The sequence below is a fragment of the Psammomys obesus genome, unplaced genomic scaffold, assembly GCF_907164565.1.
Source record: "Psammomys obesus unplaced genomic scaffold, mPsaObe1.curated_primary_1811, whole genome shotgun sequence".
NCBI classification, from domain to species: domain Eukaryota; kingdom Metazoa; phylum Chordata; class Mammalia; order Rodentia; family Muridae; genus Psammomys; species Psammomys obesus.
Genome location: NW_026589732.1, coordinates 9,512,959 through 9,540,424, shown reverse-complemented (window position 1 = coordinate 9,540,424; position 27,466 = coordinate 9,512,959).

Here is a 27,466-nt window from a genome sequence, read left to right as displayed (position 1 = left end):
CTCACACACTTGTCCTGTGGCTGGGGGAGCACTCACTCACAGGCCTGGCTGGGGGGAGCACTCATACACTTGTCCTGTGACTGGGGGAGCACTCACTCACAGGCCTGTCTGGGGAGAGCTCTCACACATATGTCCTGTGGCTGGGGGAGCACTCACTTACAGGCCTGGCTGGGGCCTGCACCTGCCTTTCCTCTGTCCCTCCTTTGGATCCAGATGGAGCCCCACCACAATCTTCCCTGTCCTCATCTGACATGTTTTCCTTCTTTCTCCTGCCAGCCTGTGAAAGAAGAAAGTAGGGGTGAAGATGGGGCACAGAGAGAGGCAGAGAGAGAGAGAAAGAAACACAGATAGAATCTGAGCTCCTAAACTCAGTAGTTTTTGCTTGCTTGTTTGTGTTGTTGATCTTCTGAGACAGGCTCTCAGCCCCTAGCTCAGGCTACTCACTGAGTAGCCCAGGCTGGCCTCACACTCATGACAACCTCCAGCCTCATCCTTTTGAGTTCTAGGATTGTGAAGCTGAGCCATCATGTCTAGCTATCTGCTCTGAAGTCCTGGAACCTCATGTCTTCTAAGGGTGTGGCTGAAGCAATTAATTGTACTGCTCTGTGTCTCTCTTTCTTGTCTGTTAATGGGGAATACTAACAGGACCACCTTCCTGAGGCTGGAGGATGGAATGTGTTGTTATGTGCTCTGCAGTGCTTTGAGCATGTGGTACAGGGCAGACATTCTAGAAGAACTTGCTCTCTTATTGGTCTCTATCCTCACGCTGACTCCAGGGAGAGTCCTTTGATCCTGTTCCATGATCCCTCTGTGTTCCTGGTCCAAACTCTGAGTCACATAAGGTGTCAGTTTTATCATGGCCCACCAGTCAAATTTTGCCAACGTGTTCTTCTAATGGGTAACCCTGAACTGTTCTCCAGAAACTTAGTCTTGTTCCTTGGCAAATGTTAGCATTCTGTTACCTACTTCAGGGTCTTCTTTTAGTCTGGATGGAAACCTTCCCTTTTGATGGTCAGTTGGTGTGGCTGCAAAGGAATAAGGTATGTGCTTGTGTATGTGTGTGTGTGTGTGTGTGCATGTATGTACTTGTGTGTGTCTATGTGTGTGTGTATGAGTGTGTGTGTGTTGAGACAAAGCCTCTCTGCTTAGCCCTGGCTGTCCTATAACTCACTTTGCAAGTCCAGGCTGGCCTCAAACACACAGAGATCTGTCTGCCTCTGTCTCTAGAGAGCTGTGATTAAAGATGTATGCCACCAAACCCAACCAGGCCTTTCTTTATTAAGGTTTACTTTTTGAGACAAAGAGTTGGCCCACTTTCTTTGTAATGCCCGATACTATATGATTAATGCGCCACAGCCTGTGGTGGACTCTGCCATTTGCCCTCCTGTATCTCCTCCTCCTTTCTATGCCTTCAGAATCTTTAAAAATATGGAAAGCTAAAAGAGACATGGTAAGTATGAGAGCAACATGCTAGGAAGAAGGTTTCCAGATGAGTGGGAGAGGTATGAAAGAGCAGAATCGGGAAAACTGTAGTAAAAAACAAAACAAAAGATTGTACATAGTCAATACGACAGTGTCAAATTGAGTTATTTTAAAATATTAAAAATTCTCCTAGCTTGATGAATTTGCTAAAATAGCTACGAGGTCTGCCTGGCACTCAGGGTGTAACCTGTTTGACTCCACTAGGGCGGGAGGAGGTCTATCTTGTCATCTCTGTGGTCCAACTGCCAGCCTGGCACAAAACAGATACATTTCTTTTCAGTAAATGGAGTGATGGGTCCCTGGCTTAGAGTTTGAAAGACAGATGTCTATGTAAATTCTACTATAAGCAGACTTAGCAAGTTTATCTTTTGCTCCATCTTCAGTTAGCCCCAGGGAACAGGCTTTTTTCCATGAGTTTGTCTCAGCCTGAGTACTTATCTGCAACTCCTGCCCCTCTCTCAGCTAAGAACAGTCTTCCCGTAGCCTTAGTTCCATAATCAAGCCTGCCAGAGGTGTGCTGGTAACTGTTCAACAACCAGATGCTCGGGCAACTTAGCAAATGGTCCCTGATTTAGAGCCATTTCCACTTTCCGCAGGGAAAATACTTTTACCATGGCCTGTTTCAAGCTATGAACCTGAAGCTGGGAAGATGCATAAATAATGCAGTCTTCCCAGCTGCAGCATACCCTTAAACTATCCTGTCTGCCCTGTTCACTCCCACATCCCTGAGGACTGCTGCCCTCCTAGGAGAAAACATGAAAGAAATCCCACTTTCCACCACCTCTGCCTCAGGACCAGACCCTTCTCTGAGGTGGGGTGGATGGGTGGGTGTCATTATCTTACTTTCTCAGACTTCCTGGATGTTAACCCTCGCTTGCTTTGATCCCCAAACCCTGACTCTCATTTGATCCAAAGGCTCCCTGGACTTCTTGCAGAACAGACAGCTGTAAACTTCCTGACCCACTGTGGATTCCTGTTCCTAGATATTCTGAGCTCAGAGAGTAGACACACTACCTCCTGCAGGGGCGTCTGGTCTTTAGGGTGTGACCTGCTTGGCTGTCCTCTGGTTCTCTCGGGAACTTAGTTTCTGCCTCAGTTTCTCTCTCACTGTTCTTGACCCCTGTCCAGTTGTCACCGCTCTTCTAAAGCTGTGTATAATATTCCCTTCCTCTGAGTCATACTGTGTGTGCCAGCCGCTGTCTAGCCACTGGGGATACAACAGTGAATGAAACATAAAAAAAGATTCTATGCCCTTGAGGGGATTCTGTGACCGAAGAAACATTCTAAACCAGAGAAAAGTAAACACGCACTACAGTCCTTAGGAAGAATAAATGATGAAAACAGTGAGGTGGATTGACCCTGTTCGTCAGAGGGAAGTGGTTGTAACAAGCAGTCTTACTGAGAAAGCACACTAAAGCCAGGCGTTCGAAAGTCCCATGGTCCTGTACTTCAGGTCATAGGCTCAGCATCTATACACAGTATCTACAACACATCAACACTTGGCTGTGCAGATGTGCAGCTTGACCTCAGCGCCTGAACTTTCTTAACACCATGACAATCATAGAGGGTTTATTTCCAGTAACAGATAGGCGGAAAGTGCTGTGGCTCTGTTTCTGGTTTTGGGGGTAGAAAATATGAATCAAATCTTGGCTTTATGGCCAATCAGGGCAGCTACAGAGGCCTGTGGTTGGTGTCTGGGGCAGAGACTGGTCAGTCTTATTCCCTGCTTTAGTCTATTGCCTATGTCTCGCACAGCACTGCATGGTACATGACAGGTATGTTAATACAGTACTTGCTAAATAAGGGAGTTCAAAGCTATGTCTTTGGTTTGCTTATCAATTCTATTATTGTAGGAGCATTACTTAGTCTTTCAAGTGTTCAATTCCTCATGCGTAAACTGGCATGCTAATCATGATAATACCAGTACTTGCTTCTAGAATTGTTGTGCGGTATAATTGCAGTAATTCGTAATGCATGTACAGCCCTTGGCACAGCGCCTGGAATACATCACATGCTCAATTTTTGTCAGCAGTGGCCACTGTGGTCATAAGGGTCAGTATGCAGAATCATGTGTCCTCCTGCCTAAAGAGACCCTGACTTCCTTCCCTTCCCCCCTCTTCCTTCCTTCAACCTCCCTCCATTCTTCCCTCTCTCCCCTCCCTCCCTCTCTACCTACTTCTTTCCTTCCTGCCTTTTATTTGCTCTTCCTTTAAAGTATATGTGTATATATGTATGTGGGTGGCTGTGTGTGCACAAGTTTACAAGTGTGTTTGTGTGTGTGTAGGTCAGAGAATGACCTTACGTGTCATACTCACAAATGCCATTTGTTTGCTTTGAGACAGGGTCTTTCGCTAGATCTGAGTTCACCAGTTAGGCTGAGCTGGTCAGCAAGGCACAGCCTTCCGAGTGTCTCTGCTTTCTCAGTGTGTTCATCATCACTGTTATGTGGGTGGGTCCTGGGTATTGGACTCAGGTCCTTGTGCTTCTGAGGGAAGCAGATTACCAACTGAGCTGTGTTCTGGGCCCACTATGATGGAACTGGTTTCTTATTAGCTTAGTCCTACCAACCAAAGCCATGGTAATGTCTGAGAGTGTGAGTGGGAATGTGAGGGTGGTAGAGGGCAGGGGGAGTGGGAATTGAAGAGATCTGGGCCAATAGGATGAGCTCAGTATTAGAGATTGTCTCTAGGGTACCACAGATAGCGCAGAGGCAGTTGAGTTAACAGCCAGGCTTGAGAAGAAGTGGTCAGTGCCCACAGAGTGATGTGATGCAAGTGGTAAATGCAACAGTAGCCGAGATTCAAAACATTTTTTGTTATTAGGTATCACTGATGGGTCTGTGTCTCAGGTTGAGGTTTCTCTCTTATCTTCAAATCCATGTTTCCTCCCTGCTTCAAAGGCTAGGACCAAGTGTTTCTCAGCTGGGGCTCTTCTATCTGAAGAGCAGGCTGTTTCTTTTCTCTCCCGAGCGCTGAGCCAAGGCAAGCATCTACTTGAATGCTTGGCCTTTTCAAAGTCAGCTTTTGTCTTGACTCTTCCTTCACAGGCAGAATGCTTCTCATCCTGAATTCCCAGCATTCTCTGGAGCTGAATCCCTTCACTTTTTGATTGCCTTCCATCTGGTCTCCCTTGTTTGGCTTCCACGAAGTATTCAGTATGGCTGAGAAACCTCTGCTTTTCTCTACTGGTGTGACAAAAGCGTCACTTGCTAACACACTGGGATATAACTGTCATTTTTGTCATTCACAGTGAGTGTAGACTGGTCCTTTAATACTGTGACACAGAAGGCAGCATCCTGATCAAACAAGTTTCTTCCTCCTACCAAGTCCCTGGATGGAAGCAGATGTTTTATGAAAGTCAGCGCCATCAAGAGAGTTGCTAGCATTTATTTTGGACTCACTGCACGTCCATCCTGGTGACAAGGGAGACAGCATGGCTGTGCACAAAAGATAATGACCCTCATCAGCATCTCTGATTATTTCATGAGAACTGGCTCATCCAAATGGCTTTCTTTTTCCAAAGAAACACTTAAGATTTTTGAGGCAAAGCACCATGTTACTTTCCAAAAAGGCTGTCCCACCAACTACAATCCACTATGTCTACTTTTTTTTTTTTTTTTACAAAGTTTATCTACACGCACAAACACAAACACATAATTTATCAGCTTTCAATTAATGGATAGGTTGAATATAAATATTTGTTCACTGTGAGAACAACATTTGGTATCTTCTTCAAAGTGGATTTGAAGTACTATTAACTATTTTTTTTCTGTTTTGTTGATGACTTTTGCTATTTATTTGTAAATCTCTCTTTCTCTCTCTCTCTCTCTCTCTCTCTCTCTCTCATGTGTGTGTGTGTGTGTGTGTAAGTTTCCGAGATGGAGTCTCATGTACACAGGTTTGGCTTTGTGTATTTGTTCTGTAGTTAACTTTAAATAACTATTTTCTATGCATAGTTTTGTGGTTTGGAGCATATAAATAGAGTTGCTTACCTGCAAACACAATCAGAATATAAATGGTCAATTGAATTCCTTAAACTCCCATATGCCACCTCTGTTGAAGCCAAACCCTCTGCCAGTCCACTGCCCCTGGAAACTGCTGTCTTATCCTGTATTCCTATGGGTTTTCTTTCCAAGAACAGTATGTCTTTAACAGAGAAAACAAAATTTAAAATCCAATTTAATGTTTGTCTTTAATGTGTTTTTATTGTATTAAAAACTTTTCACATAATCCAGTCACAAATCCTTCCTCTTATATTTTTCTTATCTAGGAGCTTTACAATTTTACTTTTGAGTATATAAGGCATTTTATTAAATTTGTAAAAGGAGTAAAAGTCATAGGTAAAGTTTACTTTTAAAAATCGTGCGTGTCCATTTTCCAGAACTCTGGGGTTTTTTTATATATATATATATAATCACCTTTGCACCCTTGTCAAAATCAATCGGCCGTGTGTGTGGAGATCTGTTTTGTTCCCCTCTATTTTGTGTGCTATTCCAGTGTTACATGGTATTGATTTTATTTTTGCCTTTGAAAGCATGGCAAATGGAATCATACGGTACATAAAACTAGAGCCTATCTTTCTTCATTTAGAATGAGTGCCTTTGGGAATAATTCACGTTGTTGTGCATTTCACTGTTTGGCTCATTTTTATCATTCAGTGTTATTGCATCATATGGATTATCAGAGTCCATTTAAGTACCAGCTCAAAATTGGTTTGGCTGTTTTTCTTACTTTTCACTTTTTCAGAACAGGCTTGTAAATATCTGTGAGATTTGCTCTCTTGGTGATATTTACATGTCCATAAATCTACATACCAGTTTGGGAAGAATTGTTATGTTATTAATATTGTGTCTTCCAATGAATGAACATGGCATAGTCATTCGCTTGGTTCTTTCATCAACATCTTAGAGCTTTGAGCTTATACCTGAGCCTTTCATGGTTTAGAACTGTCGATAGTATTGTTTCCTTTTAAATTTTAGTTTCAAATTGTTCACTGGCAGCACAAAGAAATGCTTGAATCTTTGGTTACTGGCCTGATTCATAATTTCCCCTCTTGGAAGCTGCCTTCCATGTCAGGGTGTCCTGGCTGTCCACGTGGAGATCGGAGGCCATGTGGCAAAAACCTGATGTGTCCCAGCTGAAAGACAGTATCTTGCCAGATGTTTGAGTGAAGCCACCTTCATGTTCTAGCCCAAACTGAGCTCTCAACTAAATGCAGCCACGAGTGAGCTCAGCTGCCAGTACCATTACATGGAGCTGAAGATCTGTTTATACAAGCTCAGAGAAGCCACAAATCGTGAAGTAATGCACCTATGTTATTTCAAGCTATTGAATTTTGGGGTGATTTGCTGTTAAGTAGACCACTGGTACACAGCTAGACGGTGCTCACTAGCTCATCTCTGGGACCCATGCTCGTAGGTGCTATGCTTTGATATTTCTTCCGGAGTCTGCTAATGCTAGTCAGACCTGCCTTGTGTCCCAGGACTTCAACAGCTGGCAGCAGACTGCAGCCCCTTCTCCCCACATCCTCCATAGTAGTGTGATCCACACAGCTTGCTCTCTGGGTGAATCTGCATTTGGCAATGGATGCCAACCCTTGCTGTGGGCTGGTTGCTCACTTGCCTGTCTGCCTGGCTCCTGGGCCTCAGCACAGCCCTCTTTGTATCCCTAACTGAAAACCTCAGGAACGGCCATTTGTAGTCCCCCTCCCTGACACCCTACAATGAGATTTAGTCTTCTATGGGGTCCGCTTTGCACTGCTACGCAATGGTTGATATTCCTTAGGCCTGAAACCCCAATAGAGTTTCCAAAGTTGGCGGCTGTTTAAATCTGGCCTAGAACCTGTGGGGAGGTTTGGTTTTACCTGTCTGATAAATAACCTGGAACCACGGGGCTTTATATCAATTAGCTTAAAAAAATGTTTTTATTAGCTGTACAACCTGGAATACCTTTCTACATTTCTTTCTTTCTTTTTTTCACTAGTAAAATGAGGGCAGCTGTGGATCAGGTGAAGCACTGGCAGTGCTGAGCAACCTACCTGGCACACGGCGACTGCTCAAAACAGCAGTGCTCACAATCGGTGTTGACACTCAGAGATGGACAGTGCCTTTACAGAAGATTTAGTTCACCACTTCCACTTTTCCAGTGATGGGGGGGGTGAAGCCCAGAGACGCTGAGTGATTTGCTCCCAATCACACAGCACATTACTAAAAGATTAATTTTCCCACCTCCGATCTTAGGCTTTTCCTTCAGCAACACAACGATGCACTTAGAGGTATTGGGGACAAAGAGGGAAAGAATGTCATCTATGAAGCATGTTCCCACCATCTACGTGTGTGTGTTTGTGTATCTGGTCTCATTTCACTTCCGTAATAATCTTATACCTTGTTACCTCCCCTTAATAGATGAAGAAGTTGGTTCTCAGAGAAGTTAAACTCTTGTCACAATTCCCTGGTCTGCAGAGGATGGCCTGTCCAAAGCCCAGGTCAGCCTATTCCTCAGCCCATGCCCCTCCGTCATGGCATGGTAAGCCTTTCCTGGGCCAGGCCTGGGAGCTTGAGGAGCAGAGGAAAGCAGCATTTTTTCGGGGCCTGGTACTTCCTGGGCTGTGCTCCTCCTTCGTCCTCCAAGGCATTGGCTATTGTGCAAGCAGGAACCTTTCATCCCTCTTTCAACACAATTCTTTTAGCTGAAACCGAAAGGCCAGAGCTTAACTGGAATTCTGCAAAAGTGGCCTTGAGGGGCCTGGCGGGGGCTTTGGCCCGGTACACTAAACGTGAGATGCACAGAGAGTGGGCCCCAGGATGGCTAGCTCCCTGCTCAGCAGCGCCCAGCCAGGCCTGATCTAAACCGAGCCTCCAATCACTTTCCTGGCATTTGCTCAGTAGGATTTAATTTTCTAGTAATAAGAACTCATTCATTGTAGGAGGAAAAAACCCCACTCTCCCCCATCCCCCGCTTTACGCATGTGGGAAGAGCACACGCTGTAGCTCCCTCTTTTGAGAATCTTTCTCTATTGCTCAGACTTTACTTATTTACTCATCATCTGTTTGCTTCATTCATATCTTCATTTTTAAGATACGGTCTCTCACTGAACCTTGAGCCCATTGATTAACTAGACCGGCAGGCCCGAAACCCTCAGGATTGGCTAGTCCCTTGCCCCTGCCATGCGCTGAATACAGAGATGCGCACTGCTCGACCTGCCTTTTTCTGTGGTTGCAGGGAATCCGAATTCATGCTTGTGCGGCAGGCACGTCTCCCAGGCCCTCAAGAGCGTGTTCAGACCCTCCCGTAGCACTCTTTCCGTTCTGCTGGGGGCTGGGGAGAAAATACAACCTGAAAAGAATACAACTGAACCTCCCCAGGCTCCTCACCACCACAGCCAATAACAACAAACTGGCTTTGCATAAACATATATATTTAACATTTCTGGGGCCCTTTCGGTTCTTACTTCCCTTCCAAGGCTTGCTGTCTGACAACTCCCACCGTGCAGAGCACATTCTTTATACAGAGCTCGCCTTTGAAACAGATCAAACACTCTCACACTTCTGAGACTTTGGACTGTCTGTTGTTCCCCCGCCATGAAATGCCCTCTGTGCCCCGCTTTGCCGCATACTCCAAGCTCTGGCAAAGCTCAGGGATTCCTCTATGCTCTGTCCCCACTTGGTGAGCCCCTATTTAAAGCTGTGCAGGAACAACCCCACCTTACTAAAGCCAGTCTCGGCTTGCTCACCCCCTCAACACACCAGCTGACCACTCACTCCCCATTTTGAGATCCATGAGTCCACTGTCCTCCTATCCAGCCCAGCCCGTCAGGGGCCATTTCTCTTTTCTTGGAAACTGGTGCTTCGGATTCAACTGGAGACAGGATTAGCGGGGCAGGGCTGAGCTGAGGCATCCACATGGCTCAGAACACTACACGATGGGTCAGAATGGCCTGTGAGCTGGCTTGTAGTCAGACTTTCCAAATTGCTAAGGAGACCCCTGTTGTTTGCTGGGCTCCACCTTGTCTGGCAAGAGCCAGCCTTCAACATCAGGAAGTACTATAGCGCCAGAGAGCTGGGTTGGCAGTCCTCCATGAGCTATTTGCTCTTATTCCTTGAGTGAATGCAGGAGCCTGTATGGTGGAATTAACGCCGGGCATGTCTGAAGCTCTTAAGACACGTGGGCCAGAATGCAAGACTTAACAGGGATGCACTGCAGGAAAGAGAAAGAACCCGAATTTCCCAGCCTCTCCTTTGGGCCAGGCCTTCTGTCATATCCTCACAGGTCGGGGTGCTCTGCTCTCTGGCTCACGTCCACCCACGCTTTTAATTAAAGGGGCCATTTCCATGTTCCTGTTGCTGTGCAGTTGCTGCTTATCTCTACTTTCTCACTGAACCATAGTAACTTGTATGTCACAATTTTACACGTCCTTCCTCTTGGCTTTCCCTGCACTCGAGGCTTGGAAAACACCGAGATGAAATCCAAGAGAGGAGGATTTCCTGGATGCTGCCGATGATCAGAGCTGCCCTGATTGGCAGTGCATGCCAAGTTCTTTCCAACACCTTGATTCACTTCTGAATGGTCTTGGTAAAGGCCTTCTAGCGTTTCTGATTGCACACCTGCTTCAAGATCCTAAAACATGGAACAGATGAAGTGACTAGAAAACAGCAGCTAATAATTGTCCCTGAACTCACACAGAGTCTACACTCAACTACAGTACTATATATATGAGACAGGTTTCTCTGTGTAGCCTTGCTTGTCCCAGACTCGCTTTGTAGACCAGGCGGGCCTTGAACTCACAGAGATCTGCCTACCTTTGACTCCTCAAATGCTGGGATTACAGACATGCAACACTGCTCCTGCCTCTCATCTACAGTAATACTAATGTGTCTTGAGTTTCTCCAGGGTTCACCGACCTGATGGTATCAGTGTTGGGGTCATATTCAAAGAGAGGACCAATCAAAACTTCACCCCTAGGATGGTATTACATGATCACACATAGAGATTGCTCCAATCTTCTCTCCCTCCCTCCGTATAGGTGACATCACCCCCATGGCTGGTGGATGAGAAGCAGAAGGCATCTTACATGGCTGAGCATTGTGAATCTAAACAGCATGGGTTGAGAGCATATAATCTTTTCCCCCAAGAGGAAGCTCTTGAGGTGACCAGTTCCTGTGCTTTGGAGTTCACATTCTGCTGGGAAGAATCCAGCTCTCACCTTTCTGTCTGCTTGCGAATGTGACTCTAGGCAAGCATCAATAGAGAGACCCCTTTCCAAAAGCAGTTCCTTAGTTCTGCATGACTGCAATGGAGCTGGGCTGGGGAGAGACCTCCTTCTGGCTGTTTATGGGTCTTTGTGCCTTTTTCCATCGTGTAAGCAAAACCTTTTCTCCATCCTCCCTGGAAGTGACTTCCAGAAGCCCCACATACCAGCTCGTCAAACACACCCAGGCATAGCTGAAGCCTGGTGTAAGCTCGAGCTGGGACACCATTAAAACAACATGGATTGTTCAGCTCTCCAAAGTATATGGAATCTGTTCACATTGCTTCGCTTAATCCTTAAAATAGCCTTTTGGAGTATGTGATCTCTTCGTCGTCATTTTATGCGAGTAAGGTTGAAGCTCAGCAGATGGGGAGATACGGTTATGGTTAATCACTTAGGACTAGGGCTTTTCTGTCCTGGTATATGGAACGGTAGGCTCTGTCTTTATAAGACCACAGCACCCAAGACTTAGTTGATGGAAGTGTGGATGAAGTGATTCATGCCTGGATTCAGAGGCAGCTGCCACTACCAAGAGGTGGTGAAGTTGGGACGTTCAGGTGAAGAGTCAGTCTTCTCCCTAGTTTTGTGAGTCTTTTCTGGTCTTCATTTTTCCTGTACTCTCTGGCAAGTGACTAGGACTTTTTGCCTAATTGTCTCTGTGAGTCTCATATCATGCTCATTCTACCATAGGATGCTAAGAGGTAGGCGTTACGTCTTTGTGTCTTTTGTGCATGTGTAGTGTGTGCAGACATGTGTATGCAGGCGTGCTCGCTTGCGCACACACTAAGGCTAGAGCAGGACGTCAGGTGTCTTGTTCTGTCACTTTCTACCTCAATCCCTTGAAAAGGGGTCTCTACGTAAACCTGAGCTGGTCTGGCAGCCAGAAAACTGCAGCCATCCTCCTGTCTCTGGCTCCTGCAACACAAGGGTTACAGGTACACATGCAACCACACCTCCTGGCAGTTTACATGGGTGCTGGGGATTTGAACTCAGATCCTCATGCTTGTCCAGCAAATGCTTTTTCTCTACTAAGCCATCTCTCTAGCCCTTCTTTGTATCTTAGTGCCCCAAAGTGGAGCTATGGATATGGCAGATGCTCCATAATTATTCACATAACGACGAGCTGTTTCTTAGATTTCCTCATGGGCAATTCTGTGGCAGCCACTTCTTTATCATGAGTATGGCGAGAGCATGGGAAAGCCACATGAGTAACTCAACTCAGGGGTCCTGCCTCAATTTCCATGTTTCTATGGTGTTCCCGTTTAGGCTCACTGATCCATTTCGCTTTCAGTTGTCCCAGTTCAGCACGGTTTCTGACTTAACAAATTCAGGCTAGAAGTAGACGCACTTCTCAGTGCCATTGCTGGGACTTGAAATTCAGACATCTTCTCAGACTGTGGATTTTATGCTCTGACTTGCTCTGACTTTATGATTTGTCTCCAGAGTGACATTCTCTCTCTCCATTGACCCAACTCACAGATCTGTGTCTCATCTCTGGGCTTCCTGTCATCATAGTCTTCTTTTAGGAATAGGCCCTGATCCCATTTCATCCGGGGACCTGACCCTATGTGACACTTGCTAGCCTTCTCCCAGAGCCACCCATCTGGATCTGTATACCAGTCCATTGATGTCCACAGTTGTCTACAAATAACCTCCCACCTGCCTGTCTGTTGGCCTCACTGGGGGGGGGGGGGGCACAAGGGAAACTTGCAGTCCTCCAATCAAGTGCTTCACTTACCCCTGGGCTTGCTATGTGCTTTGGCCATCGTGTCTCTTCCATCTGGCTTCATATTTGACTTTGCATCTGACAAAGAGTCAGCTGTGCATACACAGGCTGGGGTTTGTTTTGTACTCTGCCTGCTCTGCGTGCCTGAGAGATGCCCCGAGTTCTGTGCACCTGTTAGTCAGAACTCTACAGGGTTGCAGCTCAATGTACTCCTTAAGATAACTGGTGTCGGGAGAGAGCCAACCTCGGACACTATTAACACACTCTGCAATGCTTGCAGACAGGAGCCTTGCGTAACTGTCTTCTAAAAGGTTTCATCCAGCAGCTGATGGAAGAAGATGCAGAGACCCACAGCCGAACAATAGGCCAAGCTCAGGGAGTTCTGTGGAAGAGTGGGAGGAAGGATTGAGGGAGTGGGAGGGGTCAAGGACACCACCAGAAGACCTATGGAGTCAACTGACCTGGGCCCATGGGGACTCATGGTTAGTTGACCAGAGAACATGCATGGGCAGGACCTAGACCCCTACACAGATGTAGCAGATGTGTAGCACAGTCATCATGTGGTCCCCTAACAAAGAGAGTAGGGGCTGATCCTGACTCTGTTGCCTGCCTTTGGATCACTTCCCTAGCAGGGCTGCCTCGTCTGGCCTCAATGGGAGAGAATGCATTTAGTTCTGCTGTGACTTGAGGTGGCAGGGTAGGTTGGTACCCCCTAGAACCCCTCTTCTCTGAGAAGTAGAGGGGGAATAGGAAGAGTGGGCATGGGGGCAGGACTGAATGGAGAAGGAGGAGGTAAAGTGGGAAGGCTGTAAAGTGATGAAATAAAAAATAAAATAAAATAAAAAGATATTTGGCTGGGTGTGGTAGTGTGTGCGCCTTTAATCCCAGCACTTGGGAAGACAGAGGCAGGGGGATCTTGTTGAGTTCAAGGCCTACAAAACACGTCCAGGACAGCTAAGGCTACACAGAGAAAACCTGTCTCGAAAAAGAAAACAAAACAAACAAACAAACAAAAAACATATTTGGTGCGGAAGAAAGTATGACGCTAACTGGATAAACCAAGAACTGACAATTGGGATGAGTTCTTATTGATTTATTATTTCTAATTTTACCAATACCCATTCTCACATCCAGTCAAATATTACCATTTTAAATACACTCAAGATATGTTTAACTGATTCCGTTTTCACTGGCGCTTTGATTTAAGGCTAACGCTATTTTTTTTTTTTTTACTTAGCCCTTCACTTTTGCAGGTTCAGCTCGCCCATCCCACATTTCAATAGGCAATCAAGTGCTTGGGTTACTGTCCTCCTTTAATTAGACATCTGTCAGTAACATCTCGTTGCCTAGAGATGTGCTTCTCCACCTTGATCTCATGTCTCAAACCCAAAGGAGGACAGCCATGTTCAGGAGAAAATTTTGAGTCTCAACTCACTCTCCTTGCTCACACACACGTGTTGTTTGCATATGTATGTGGATGTGTGTACCTTATGGATGTTTAGAGGCCAGAGGAGACTGTCGGGTCTCCGTGCATCCTCCACTATCGCTTTCTGTTCTATTCTCTTAAGGAAGAGTCTCTCACGGAGCCTGGAGCCTGCCAATTTTTGGCAAGGCTGGTAAGCAGCAAGCCCCAGTGATCTTCTTGAGTCTTCCCACCCCACAGTACTGGGGTTGCATGTATGAGTGCCCATGCCTGGATTTGTATGTGGGTTCTGGGAGTCTGAACTGAGTTCTTCAAATTTGCACAGGAAGTGCTTCATCCCTCTCCCAATCCTCCTTTTCTTTTTTTTTTTTTTCCACTGTAATAAATCAAGTCTCAAGTACACAATAAGGACATTTGCTCAACCATGTTTGTAGCAGCCTTATTTGTAGTAGCCAGAAGCTGGAAACAGCCCAGATGCCCCTCAGTGGGGGAATGGATGCACAAATTGTGGTATATCTACACAATAGAATATTACTCCGCAATGAAAAACAAGGAAATGATGAAATTTTCAAGTAAATGGTGGGAACTGGAAAAGATCATCCTGAGTGAGCTGTCCCAGAAGCAGAAAGATGCACACAGTATATACTCACTATAGACATATAATATAGGATAAACCTACTAAAATCTGTACACCTAAAGAAACTAATCAAGAGGGAGGACTCTTGCTAAAATGCTCAATTCCCATCCGGAAAGGCAAAGAGGATGGACATCAGAAGAAAGAGAAAAGAGGGAACAAGTCAGGAGCCTGACACAGAGGACCTCTGAAAGGCTCTGCCCTGCAGACTATCAATGCAGATACTGAGACTTATGGGCAACCTTTGGGCAGAGTGCAGGGAATCTTATGAAAGAAGTGTGAAACAGTAAGATCTGGAGAGGACAGGAACTCTACAGGGAGACCAACAGAACCAAAAAATCTGATTGCAGGGGTCTTTCCTGAGACTGATATCCCAACCAAGGACTATGCATAGAGATAACCTAAGACCCCTGCACAGATGAAGCCCATGGCAGTTCAGTATCCAAGTGGGTTCCATTGTAATAGGAACAGGAACTGTCTCTGACATGAACTGATTGGCTTGCTCTTCCCTGAGGGAGAAGCAGCATCACCAGGCCACAGAAGAAGACAATGCAGCCACTCCTGATGAGAACTAATTGACTAGGATCAGGAGGAAGGAAAAGAAGTCCTCCCCTATCAGTGGACTTGGGGAGGGGCATGCATGCAGAGGGTGGCGGAAGGGAGGGATTGGGATGGGAGGAAAGAGGGAACCACAGGGGGGATACAAAGTGAATAAAGTGTAATTAATAAAGAATTTAAAAAAAAGAAATCAAGTAATGAAATGATGTTAATTGTAGCCATATCACAGAATCTGATCTAAGCCAGTTGTAAAGTCAACTGCTTGCAAAGTTAGTTCTCATATCCTCAGTGTCTATGAGTATATACTGAGCGCAGAGAAGGGTTCCAGGGAATGAGTAAGTTTGCTGTTATGGTTCTTCTCCTTTGGAGACGTTCTGAAGTCTTACCTTGACACCCATGAATGTGAATGAGATCTTATTTGAAAATAGGGTCTTGACAGATGCGAATAACTGAAGAATTGTGATGCATTAGGGTGGTGAACCCAGTGGTTTGTATCCTTGCAAGATGAAGGGAATTTACAAAGGTGAATACCAAGAGCATGTAAGAAAGGAGTACAGAGGACCTTTTCTCAGGACCTTCAGAGAAAGCATGGCCTGTGGAGTCCTTGATTTCAGACTTCTAGCCTGGGAAGAATATATATGTGGCTTCCATACTGTGAAAGAGTAAACCTCCGTTGTTTTATGCTGTCAGGCTTGTGGTTGTTATGGGAACCTCGAGAAACCGAGGCAGGGGTGAAGCATATCAGACATACTGCAGGCTATACCTTCTGTACATTGCCTTTCAGCATTTCACTTGGCCACATCTCCTCCCCTGTCTGAGAAAATGCTCCTTGGCAATCACAATTTGTGGACTCTCAGCGTAATTGTTAGAAGATATTTAATCATGGCTTTCTTAAAATAATACATTTCAGAAGTATCTTTCTCTCTCTCTCTTTTAAAAGCATGACAAGTATTGGCTGAAATAAATTAGTGGTCCTATCTAGAAAAGCTGGATGCAAACTAATGTATAAAAAAATAATTTTAAGTAACAGGACAGGAGCCTACCGCAGAGGGCCTCTGAAAGACTCTACCTAGCAGTGTATCAAAGCAGATGCTGAGACTCATAACCAAACCTTCGGCAGAGTGCAGGGAATCTTAAAGAAGGGGGAGTTAATATGACATGGAGAGGATAGGAGCTCCACAAGGACCAAATATATCTGGGCACAGGGGTCTTTTCTGAGACTGATACTCCACCAAGAACCATGTATGGATATAATCTAGAACCTCTGCTTGGATGTAGCCCGTGTTAGCTCAGTAACCAATTGGTTTTCCCTAGTAAGGGGAACAGGGACTATTTCTGACATGAACTCAATGGCAGGCTCTTTGACCTCCCCACCTCTCAAGGGTGGAGCAGCCCTGCTAGGGCACAGAGGAGGACTTTGCATCCAGTCCTGAAGATACCTGATAAAACAGGGTCAGATGAAAGAGGAGGAGGTCCTCCCCAAGCAGTGGACTTGGAAAGGGGCAGGGAGAAGATGAGGGAGGGAGGGTGGGATTGGGAGGGAATGAGGGAGTGGGATACAGCTGGGATACAGAGTTAATAAAATGTAACTAATAATAAAAATAAAAAAGAATCATTTTATAATGTGACAATAGAACAGAGCGCCTAGCTCTTTAGGGAACAAGGAAATAGTGCATTTGCCAATATTATGCACACTTATTCTTTCCTGCAATGAGGCTAATGGGTGGGAGCTCAGATAGACAGATCCAAGGGCTAGATGCATGTGGCTTTCTTTCTTCTATGAAAACTTGTTTTATCTCTTTATATTATCAGTAGGTGTTGAGTAAAAGTATATGGAGGTAACTGTTGGAGAACAAGTGGAAATATTTAAAGAAAAGCAGGTAATAGTTAAACCAATGGGATACAGTAAGAATACATAGGATTATCTTTGGTTTAACATTTTGTGTGAATTCAGTTACCTAAGGTCAGCTAGAGCTTAAAGATACTAAATGGAAAGGACCTAGAAATTTAAGTTGCATAGTTTTGAGTGGTGTGATTGTAGCTCACTGTCTGACTCTGTTCTGCCTAGGAGATGAAGAAGCCCTTTGCTGCCCTCTCCATGCTCAGCCCATCCATTAGTGGCTTGGTAGCTGTGTACTTATCAGATACACTCACTTTGTTTTGTAATAGACAACTGGAACACTCGTGTGCCAAACTAAGCTTATTTTGCTGTCATCTACTTTCCTGCTTGTCCATATTTTATATGTGCTATATGCAAAGCCACTGAGGTGGATGCCAGGTTGTTCAAGCCTCAGACCTTGAATTTGTTCAGACTTCAGACCCAGCCTCTCAGGCATTTGGTAAACATCATGGTCAAGTATACTGAGCATCTGACAGTTTTCTACCACTTCTGTTGATGGTTCCTTGGTCATAGCTACCACTGTTTTTCTTTAAGGTTACAGTGTGACATGCCTTTCTGTATTTACTCTCTCTCCCCTCCTTTCTTCCAATTTATTTTCAACACCATCTTTCTCTTTGGCTGTGGCTTCTAAAGTTTACTAAGGCCACTAGGGCTCCCAAATTTACTCAGAGTGACATACAAAACCTTTACCATAGCTTCTGGCCCACCCTGAACGTCCGGACTGTCTCACCACCTTTCCCTTAATTGCTAGCCATGCTGAATTCGCAGATGGGCATCTTTGTTTCAGGGTCATTGTACTGGCTGTGCCCAACTTTTTTTTTTTTTTTCAGGTCTCTTTCCCAGGACTTTCTCATTAGTTTGACTCTTTCTGATCCTTCTAATCTTTCCTTAAGGGTAATTTTCTCAATGAAGTGAACCAGGACTCTCTATTTGTTTTGACAATGGCAGGAAGGGAGCCTGAGCCCCTTGTGCATGCTGGACAAGAGCCCTGCCATGAAGCCACATCTCCTGTAAGAAAATATCACTTTATTTTATTTTTGTTTTTTTTGTTTTTTTTTTCATGGTGAAAAAAGTGTATACTGAGGATTATCCAGCTGGAATTAGTGTAGATGATGCCAATTATGTTGGCATCATCCAACTCATAATCAGGAATCACCATAATATACACCTTTTCTCCCTCTAGCTGTATCAGGGTATTGACTTTGGCCACATTAGTGCAATAGAGTTTCTTCACAGCCTATTGATCTGGTGCTTGTTGTCCTTGACATCCACAGTGAACACAAGTGTGTTGTTTTCGTTCTTCTCCATGACTGACTCAGTGGCTGGGGGAATTTGACCATGATGTAGTGCCCAAGTTTGTTTTTCCTGGATGCTCTCTTTCAGGGGTATTTGGGCTGCCTCTGGAGCCAAAGGGTCTTTGGCCTCTGGAAAGCTGATGACTTATGGATCTTCTTTTAGTAGCTGCAGGCACCTTTCAGCAGTGCCTTCTTAGGCGTCAAGGCCTTGTCTTTGGCTGCGGCTTTGGGAGGGACAGCAGCTTCCTTCATTGCTTTTGGGCTCCATCTTAGCAAAAAGAACTGTCATTTCAAATTCTACCCTCTGCCTTAAAATTTCTTCTGGTCGTTCTCGATTTGCTCTACTTCATTCCTCATAGAACCTGCCAATCATCCTCTAACATACTGAAATAATTTACTTGATATTTCTACCATTTATTGAAAAGCTTTCGGCTCAAGATCTTCTCTCAAATAGGTTTACAAACAAAGGTTAATCCTTGTTATTGACAGTGATGGTGACTTTAAAAAATGTTTTAACTTGGATTTGTTTTTTTGCAAAGGTAGAACATTCCACCATCTTTTAAATATTATTGTCATTATTGTTGTTATTGTCATTATGAAGAATAAGATGGTTCAGTAGCATATTTGTTGCATTCATTGTATGCAGTGTCTAATTGATCAGACATTTATGCATCATATAGTCACTTCCAAAAATATATTTAAATCATTTGTATTATTTAAATGTAACCTTCTAATAACTTCTGTTGCTCCTCAAGCTTAAAGATAAAAATGAAACTACACACACAGAATAGAGTGTCTGATCTCTGACTTTTTTATTTTTGCAGAAATAAAATCTCAAGCCAGACACCAGAGATATGAAGTTAAAAATAAAACACACCATGCTTATAGGCCTTAAGAAAACAAACCAACTTTTTGTGAAGTTTTAGTGGTTTTGGTAATTGTTTCAAGATGCCGGATGTTTCAAAGAAGGCTATAAAAACCTTACACATAGACAAAACCCATTAGCCAGTACTTCACTATTGAGATTTTACTTTAAAATATATAAAATGTAGAACCACACAGTAAGACATTAGCACAAAGGCATGTTTAGGCTTGGAGAAATCCGAAATGGGAAAGAGTGCATGTAATACTGACTCATCCTAGCTTTGCTGAGATAGGTCTGAGAAGCATGTATCTCTCTAGCTCTGTTCTCTCCTGATCTCTTTAGAGTGTCATAGCTCAATTCAAGAAAAATCCTGGAAGCGTACAAAAGAAACCATGAACACGTATTTTTCTCAGAGAAGGGATTCTGTAGGTGGCAGGAGAAAGACTTCTTTTATAATTAGATATCTCTATGTACTGTTTGGATTTTTACTTTAGGCATATATTATAGTGAAACATAAAGCCATGGAGGCCTAAACTTTGGTTTAATTATCCTCCCAAGTCCACCACAGGTAAGGGTGTAGATGAGTCAGGACTCCTTAGACGTAAGAACTCTGTGCAGAGAGGTGGCTCATGGCTCACACAGCAGGGAGGGAGCAGTTCACAGCATGGAAGCCGGAGCCAGGCTTCAAGCACAGGTCTCAGCCCTGACAAGCCGGATGCCCTTTCTCCAGCTTTCATCACCAGTTCTGTTTGTGTTTGCTCCTCTGCGCATGGTGCTGTCATCTGCTATTTCACCACAGGGGCCCTGCTTTTGTAGTCCTAGCAGATGATCCCTGAAGGAAAAAAAAATTCCTCTTAAGTCTCCACTGCAACTTCCAACAAAGGATCTGAATTAATTTTGCTTATGTCACATACTGCTGTCCTGCAAACACCTTGCCGAACCCAGATCACTCGCTCCACGTGTGGCCAGGGTACTATTTCTCTTCTTCTCTTGCTTGCTCTGTCTGTCTCTCAGCGTGATTTTTCTCTCTGTCTCTGTCTCCCTGTCTCTACCCCAAACCCCTGTGTGCATGTGCATGAAAGGTCCTGGGTAAGCCATGTAAGCCCTCTACCATTAGGCTGTACCCCCAGCCTATTCTAGCTCCTAGTTTAATAGTGAAATGTATGAAAATCAACTCCCTTTATCTCTCTCCGCTGAAGAAAAGAGATTCAGGAAGGGCTTTATTAACGATAAAAGTGTTAATTACTTCTTAGATTGAGGAAAGGTCGAGGCAGGAGAAACTGATGTACAAGTGAAATGTCGGGACTGTACCACTCACAGGCTGTTGCAACAAAGAACTCCACGTCACATTGTCAAAATTCCTAAAGATAGGTATGACTTTTGTAAAGAAACAGTATCTTTAAGTATTTTAAAACTTTATAATGATCTATATTAAGAGTTGGATAATTTTGTGTGTGTGTAGGAAGAAAGACAGTTAACATTTTAGCCTCTGTCATAAGTGTTGAACTGTCTTTTATATATATACATATTATATGCACAAAAGCTGTCATAGCTAATACATAAACCAATGTGATTGTGTTCCAGTAAAGCTTTATAGTGCTGAGGTGGAATGGGTCGGATGCCACGACCATAGTTTGCAGACACTGATTTATTATTATGTCTTCTTAGACAGGTTCCATGATGAACGCAGAGGCTCAGTTTACCTGTGTCAAAGCTTTTGAAAAGATCGCTAAAGTTAGAGACGATTTGCAATGCATTATTTTTAACGTGATGACAAATTATTGCTAGCAGTAGGACACAGAGCACACAACTCAAAAGGAAAAGTGCAGATCAAACCACTGTTTCTTCAAGATCAAAGCAGTAGTTTGTAAGAAACATGTGGTTTAAAAGAGACAAAAGCATCTTAAAGGGAGGTAGAGCAGTTGTCTCTACTGCTGTGCTGCTTACTGGCAGGATTGGTGTTGCTCTCTGCATACCTAATGCACCCAGAAAAAGACTTCTCTAAAGGAGCAGCATCTCTATAGTATTTGATGAGTCTATTATATGTAATGTATGTATTATAGTATGTAATGTACAAACCTCAAAGGATTTTAGGTTTTGTTTAAATCTGCCCACAAAAAAGTATAAATATGCAATCCCTTCTAATCTATTTGCAAAAATAACTTTTGACATTACAATGAGGGAAACTTATTAGCTCAACTTCAACAAGTCCTCTGTGTCAGTGAAGAACAAAAGTTTTCAAATTGCGTGCTTACTGAGTAAATTCAGCCAGGTGAGCCATTTACTTGGCTCCATTAGGCCCTCCAGGTGAATCTTCCTCTGCCATGGTAACCACTAGGCGTGTACACGAACGGACCTTGAAATGGCTGTGACGCAAAACAACCTGTTGTTCTTCGTTTTCATTTCTTATCTTTACATTGTCTTTGCTACTGTAAATTTTCATCATGGCCCAAGTGTCATTATGCTTTGTTCCAGTTGCTCCCGTTACCCACTGCCCTTCATGATTCTCCCTCCCACCTCTTGTTCACGCCACCCCGCCCCCACACCCAGTGATTCTCCACTCTGCTTTCATGTCGCAGGCGTGCTAGTAACCTCCCTCCTTCTTCTCTACACCACTTCCTTTCTTCCCGTTAAGCCAACGTTCTAAAAATAATAACGGAATGTATCTAAACACATAGCTTAAAGGATTTTGTGTTCTAGGATTAATAACATAGAGATCTTTTCTTGCTGTTTGAACGTTTTGTGTGTGTATGTGTGAGTCTTAAGCGCTTCTAACTAGCACACGTATATTATATAAATAAACAAGGAAAAGAAAGAAAGAAGAAGAAAGAGAAGACGCACAGATTGGAATCTGCAGGCTGACTGTTTAAGAGCCGCGGGAATATGTGGTTGCCGAGCTCTGGACCACCTGGGTCTGGGGAGGCAGTATGCACTGTGTACCACTGCGAGGCTGGGCAGGAACTCTAGTTACTTCCACCTAGTGTCAGCTCTTCGTCTTGGAGATGCCATGTCAGATAGAGTCTAGAAATTATCTCATTTTACCCTGTCCAAAGCCACTTGGGTGAAGGTGATGGTGGCGTGTTTTCTTTTTTTCTTTTTTTTTTTTTCCCTTTTTCTTTCCAGCTGGCACATTTCCCAAGATGCTTTGGGGCAGGCTAGGCAATTTGTTTGTATAGGCTCCTCTTCAATTCTAACACTAGGCAGTAGTGTCCCAGGCTCTACCTAGTGTTTAAAGGGATTTCTATGTCATTTGTTGAACAAAAGAAAAATAATACAGATCACTTCTTAAAATATTTTCTAGCTATTAACTCTGATTCAGTAGTGGCGTTGGCAGGAGAATATGGAAAGGGCAGGTTCACAAAACTCTCAAGCCACAGTTAAAATAACATTACAGTGAACTGGTTACTATTTGAAGATGATTTTAGTATAATTATAGTCCTGGGTGGACCCAAACGACTTCCGTTTTCAGCGAGGCTGGGCAGTGAGTGAGGCCAGAGCATATCCATATATTCTGGGAATTTCAGAAGGCAGCGGCTGCTTCTCATCTTGTCCCTTGTTGGAGCTCAGACGACTGAATTCTGCGCTGTCTAATCCTATACCTCGGGGATGTGGAGGACACACCCTCCCACACCTACTCCTGGGAGGCCATTGATGCAACTAGTCCTTGACCATTTCAGTGATGAGAAAAGTGAGTTAGCAACATACTGGGGACGGGAGCCAGACGTGGCTGGTTCTAGAGTGTCTGTGTCTGCCTCGGCTCCCTATACTTAACTTGTGGGGTTTAGCCCGTGGCTAGTATGGCAGGGATATTTTTGGAGCAAGGCTCTTCCTTCTTGACTCTGAAAACATGTTACATCAGCAGATACCAATTCTGCTTATTCCAAATGACACCGTTGTGTTGCTGCTTTCCCGTGGCTTTGCTGAGACTCCACGAGACTCAGAAAACCTCCCTTTATAATGCTCTCATTCTGCAATGGATGAAATCAATGCCTGGGAAGATAAAGTAACTTTCCCCAGCCGCTCATGACAATTAGGGAAAGCCATAAATCTGCTTTCTCTGAACTTTTCAACTCCTCACATACTGGGAAAAATGGTCCCAGCATATAAATGCATATGGTTCAGTTTGGCTTTTCAAATGTCCATAATTTTAGCACAAGAGTTATAATTTTTCTCTTTAAAAAAATCGGCTAAAACAGGGTTTCCCACTAAACATGGTTTACACGTTGTGCCTATTTGGGGCAGCAGTTTACAGGGTCCTAATCCTGAGTTGGTGCGTGTTGGCTTTGATTTATTAAAAGACAAGGCATGTGATTCCCAAGGCTTTGGGTGCTTTTCTGACGTTTTTAAAACAGTGTAGAGACCGGCTATTTTAGGAAGTTTTTTGGTCATAAGGCAGCAAGCATCTGCCTGTGTCTTCCTGAGACTGGTTTTTACAGCTTTGCTTTCTAGCTTTTGCCTAAGCCAGTATGTTTGTAGTTTGTATCAGCGCCCCATCTCACCATTTCCTCATCAGAAGCAAAGAGTCGGCTGAGCAAATGCCACCTTGAGGTTTTGTCGTCTTTGCTCGTTCATCAAATAGCAGGAATATCCTGAATATACTGTGAAGGCCTGCATGTCCTTGAGGCGTTCATGGTGTACCGGAAGAGAGCGATCGCTGAGACACGCGGTCCTTGAAGGAACACACTGTCTTAGTTACCTGTCTCAGTCCTGTCTGACAAGATGCGGCAGAAGGAAGGCTTCATTTGGGCTGATATTTTGCGGGGACACAGGGGAAGGTGTTGGTGGCAGAAGTAGGAGGTAGGTTCCACAGTTGGGAAACAGAGAGCCTTGGATGCTCACGCTCAGTTTGCTTTCTCTCTCTTTTATATTCAGCTGGGGACCTCAACTCATGCAGTAGCACTGCCCACATTTAAACTGGGGTTTTCCACCTCAGTTTACCTAATCTAGCTAATCCCTTACAGGCACACCCAGACTTTTTAAAATTTTTTTTTATTTTTTTTATTTTAAAGCCCATCAAAATGACAGCCAAGATGAACCACCCTGTAGACGAACCACTATATCATAAGAAGTATGTGGTTTCTGGGAAGTTCCTGTTTGCCCAGGGAAACAATGGCTACAGTGGAGAAACTGACATTTGTCCTAAGTGTTAAAAAATGAATAGAAACACCATTGGTGGGAGGGTGTGGGGAAAGCTATTCTAAGGAAAAAGTGATTTCAAGGTAGAGACAAGCGGGTCCTCATTGAGTGATAAGTTCTTTAAAAAACTTAAATATTTTATCTGTTGCTGTGTGGGCATGATATGTGCGGGGGGGATGCGTGACATGGTACGCACATGTGGAGATCAGAGGACAGCATTTTGGAATTGTTCCCCTCTCTCTGCTTTATGCGGGTTCTGGGCACTGAAATTAGGTGTCAGGTTAATGTGGCGCCTTCACCGGCTTGGTCATTTTGCAAGCCCCGAGTCCCAAATTCTTGACGTAAATGTGAATGACTGTATTTCGATATGTGCGTTCTCTGAAGTTGGATTCAAATCTTTAATCATCTCTTTAAGAATATTTTTTTTGAGTCAGGGTCTTTCTGCATAGCTCTGGTTATCCTGGAACTCAATAAGCAGACCAGGCTGACCTCGACCTCACAAACATCTGCCTGATTCTGCCTCTCTAAGTGCTGGGATTAAAGGCAAGCGCCACCATGCCTGGCTTACTGAAGAATTATTTTTAATACTGAATTTTAAGTACGGCTTAGTTTTGCTAGACATCACTTATTTGTTGTCCAGACTGTGTTCTTGACTGTGCTGGGTCCTTTAAATATTTAGTGTTCACAGGCATTCTGGGATAGAGCTACTAGGAGATGGAGCCTTGGGAATTTCACTGCTTTGCCAAGGCCACAGAGCTAGCAAGAGACCAAGCAAGCTTTCAGCTCTTCAAACACATACTCAGTAAATCATTTTTAAAAACTAAAATAATGGTCTCTGGTATAACTTACAAAACAAATATTCAAGGTTCACTAAAGTAGCTTTAAAGAACCGCATGAGAGAATTTAAAATCAGCTCATTCACTCATGTAGCCCAAGGCCTTCAAGTAGATAAAAAAAAAAGTCCCCTAGAGAGATTTGGTGACCTGCCTGTGACAGAGCCAGTCAGGACAACAGCTGACGCTTAACCTTCTGCTTCTCTAGACGTTGCTCTGTCTCCTCCAGGCTGCATGCCAATTACGCACCAGAGATATTACTCAAGTTCACTGAGCTGGGGAGGAGCAGAGCTGGCTGGAGTCCATGCTGTCTACTTTGACATATAGAAAACTAGGTATGAAAGTGGCATGGGCCACCTTCCCTTAATCCTGCCATTGTTCTCAGAGACCTTGCGAAGAACTGTCTCAAACGTATTTACTGCCTCAGTGATCTCTCTCTCTGTAGTTGTATTTCCCCAACACATGACCTCTGCAAAGTACCTTAATGAGTTTGTCCTTGCAGCATCCGAGAACAGGCGGGAGAGGCGGTTCTGTTTATTTACAGGTGAGGAACTGGGCTCCGGGAAGAGAAAGGAGAGGTTCAGTTTATGTAGCTCTATGCAGAGACGAGATGCGAGTCCACTGAAAAGTAGTCACCCGTGTCTCCCAGATGCCTATAGCACAGAGGCAAAAAGGGATGGGTTCTCAGGGAGCTCCTCGGCAGGACGGCGGGAGGTTTGCAGAAGCGAGTGACCAGCTCTCTGTTAGATAGGGCGGGAACCAGCTTCTAATGGAAGATATGGAGAAGATAAGTATGCGGTAGTAAGAGGACCCGGGAAATGTGAGTAACAAGGCAGGGCGTGAGCTTCTGTTTCATACTCAGGCCCTGACAGGTGGTTCATTCAACACTGCATTCGAAGGGTCATCTGCTCCTGGAAAAGAGAAAAGGACCCAGCTAACTTGGCTTTCATCTTTCACATCTGATGGTTTCCCATGATGCTCCTGGATTCCTTTAACACTTCCCAAGCCAGAGCTCCTTTGCTTTGGCTTTTCTCGTTATCTGTCTACCCCATAAAAGGAGGCTCCTGCTTTCCATCCTGTTTTCTGTGACCTTGCTCTTCCATGACTGTATTAATACATCTGGATTCTGTTTCCTGCCATCGCCATTGTACCCTCTCTGTTGTCCCTTCAGTCGACCCTCTACAGTTAACCCACTTCCCAGCTCTGTGCCCTCAAAAAGCCCCAAGTACCTGCTTTCATTTGTTTGAGACCTTGACAGGCAAAAGGGATCTTAGAATGGACAGGGTGTGGGGCACATTTTGCTCTAAATTTTCTCACTGTCTTTTGAGTCTGCCAAGCTGGCAACACAGTGTGAGGGGTGTAAAAGTCCTGATTATGCAGGAATAAATGGAGAGTAGAACATGAAGTAGAATTGTGTAGAATCATGTCAGCCATGGGCCAACGACAGCTCTCACAGCGGAGCCACACCCCTCTTCCTCCTCCCTTTGCCTTTCTTTTCTTTCTTTTTTTTTTTTTTTTTAAACAATGCTAGAGACTGAACCCGGGGCCTTGCTAAGCAAATACTGTACTGCTGAATTATGATCCTAGCTTAAAAACTTTTTTTTTTTTTGATAGGAGCTCACAGAGTTGCGTAGGCTGCCCCCAGGACTCCAGTGCTCCTGTGTTAGCCTCTGGAGGTGAACCAGGGTATCCACGCCATGCCTGGCTGCAGAAGCCTTCACCATCAAAGCTGACAGCTTTAATTTGAGAAGGAGGGGCACTAACACAGAAGAGAGCTGATGGCACGTATGATAGGCTTTATGTCATCAGGGCTTTCATCTGTGTGCATTTTGATGCCTGATGTGAACTAAGAAACCAGGGCACAATACATTAAGAAATTTGTTTAAAATCATGTGACTATTCATTAACAGACCCAAGCCATGGACTGAGACTATCTGATTTTAACAGTTTTTGTTTCTATCCACCAGAGGAGAAAGTACCATAATTTGTAGCTCCAGATAGAATATGAATGGTGTCGCCTCAATTACAGGATAAATTTATTCCCAAATGAACACTGAGCTCATCCAGCTCAACATATTTCTAAAGCAAAATACAAAAGTGTCACACTGCTTCTAAACAGTTCAAGGATACTTAGAGCAAAGCTTAAGCATATGTATATGACCACAAAAAATATCCATTCATGAGCAATGTAAAGGTCACAGTGTCTGACATTCAAGCAAGAAGCAGGAATGTATTGCCTAGGGTACGGATGAAGAACACACCTGTGAGCATAGAACAATGAACCTAAAGCTGCAAATATCCAAAATGAAGCTTAGAGGAAAGTGTGTGTGTGTGTGTGTGTGTGTGTGTGTGTGTGTGTGTGTGTGTG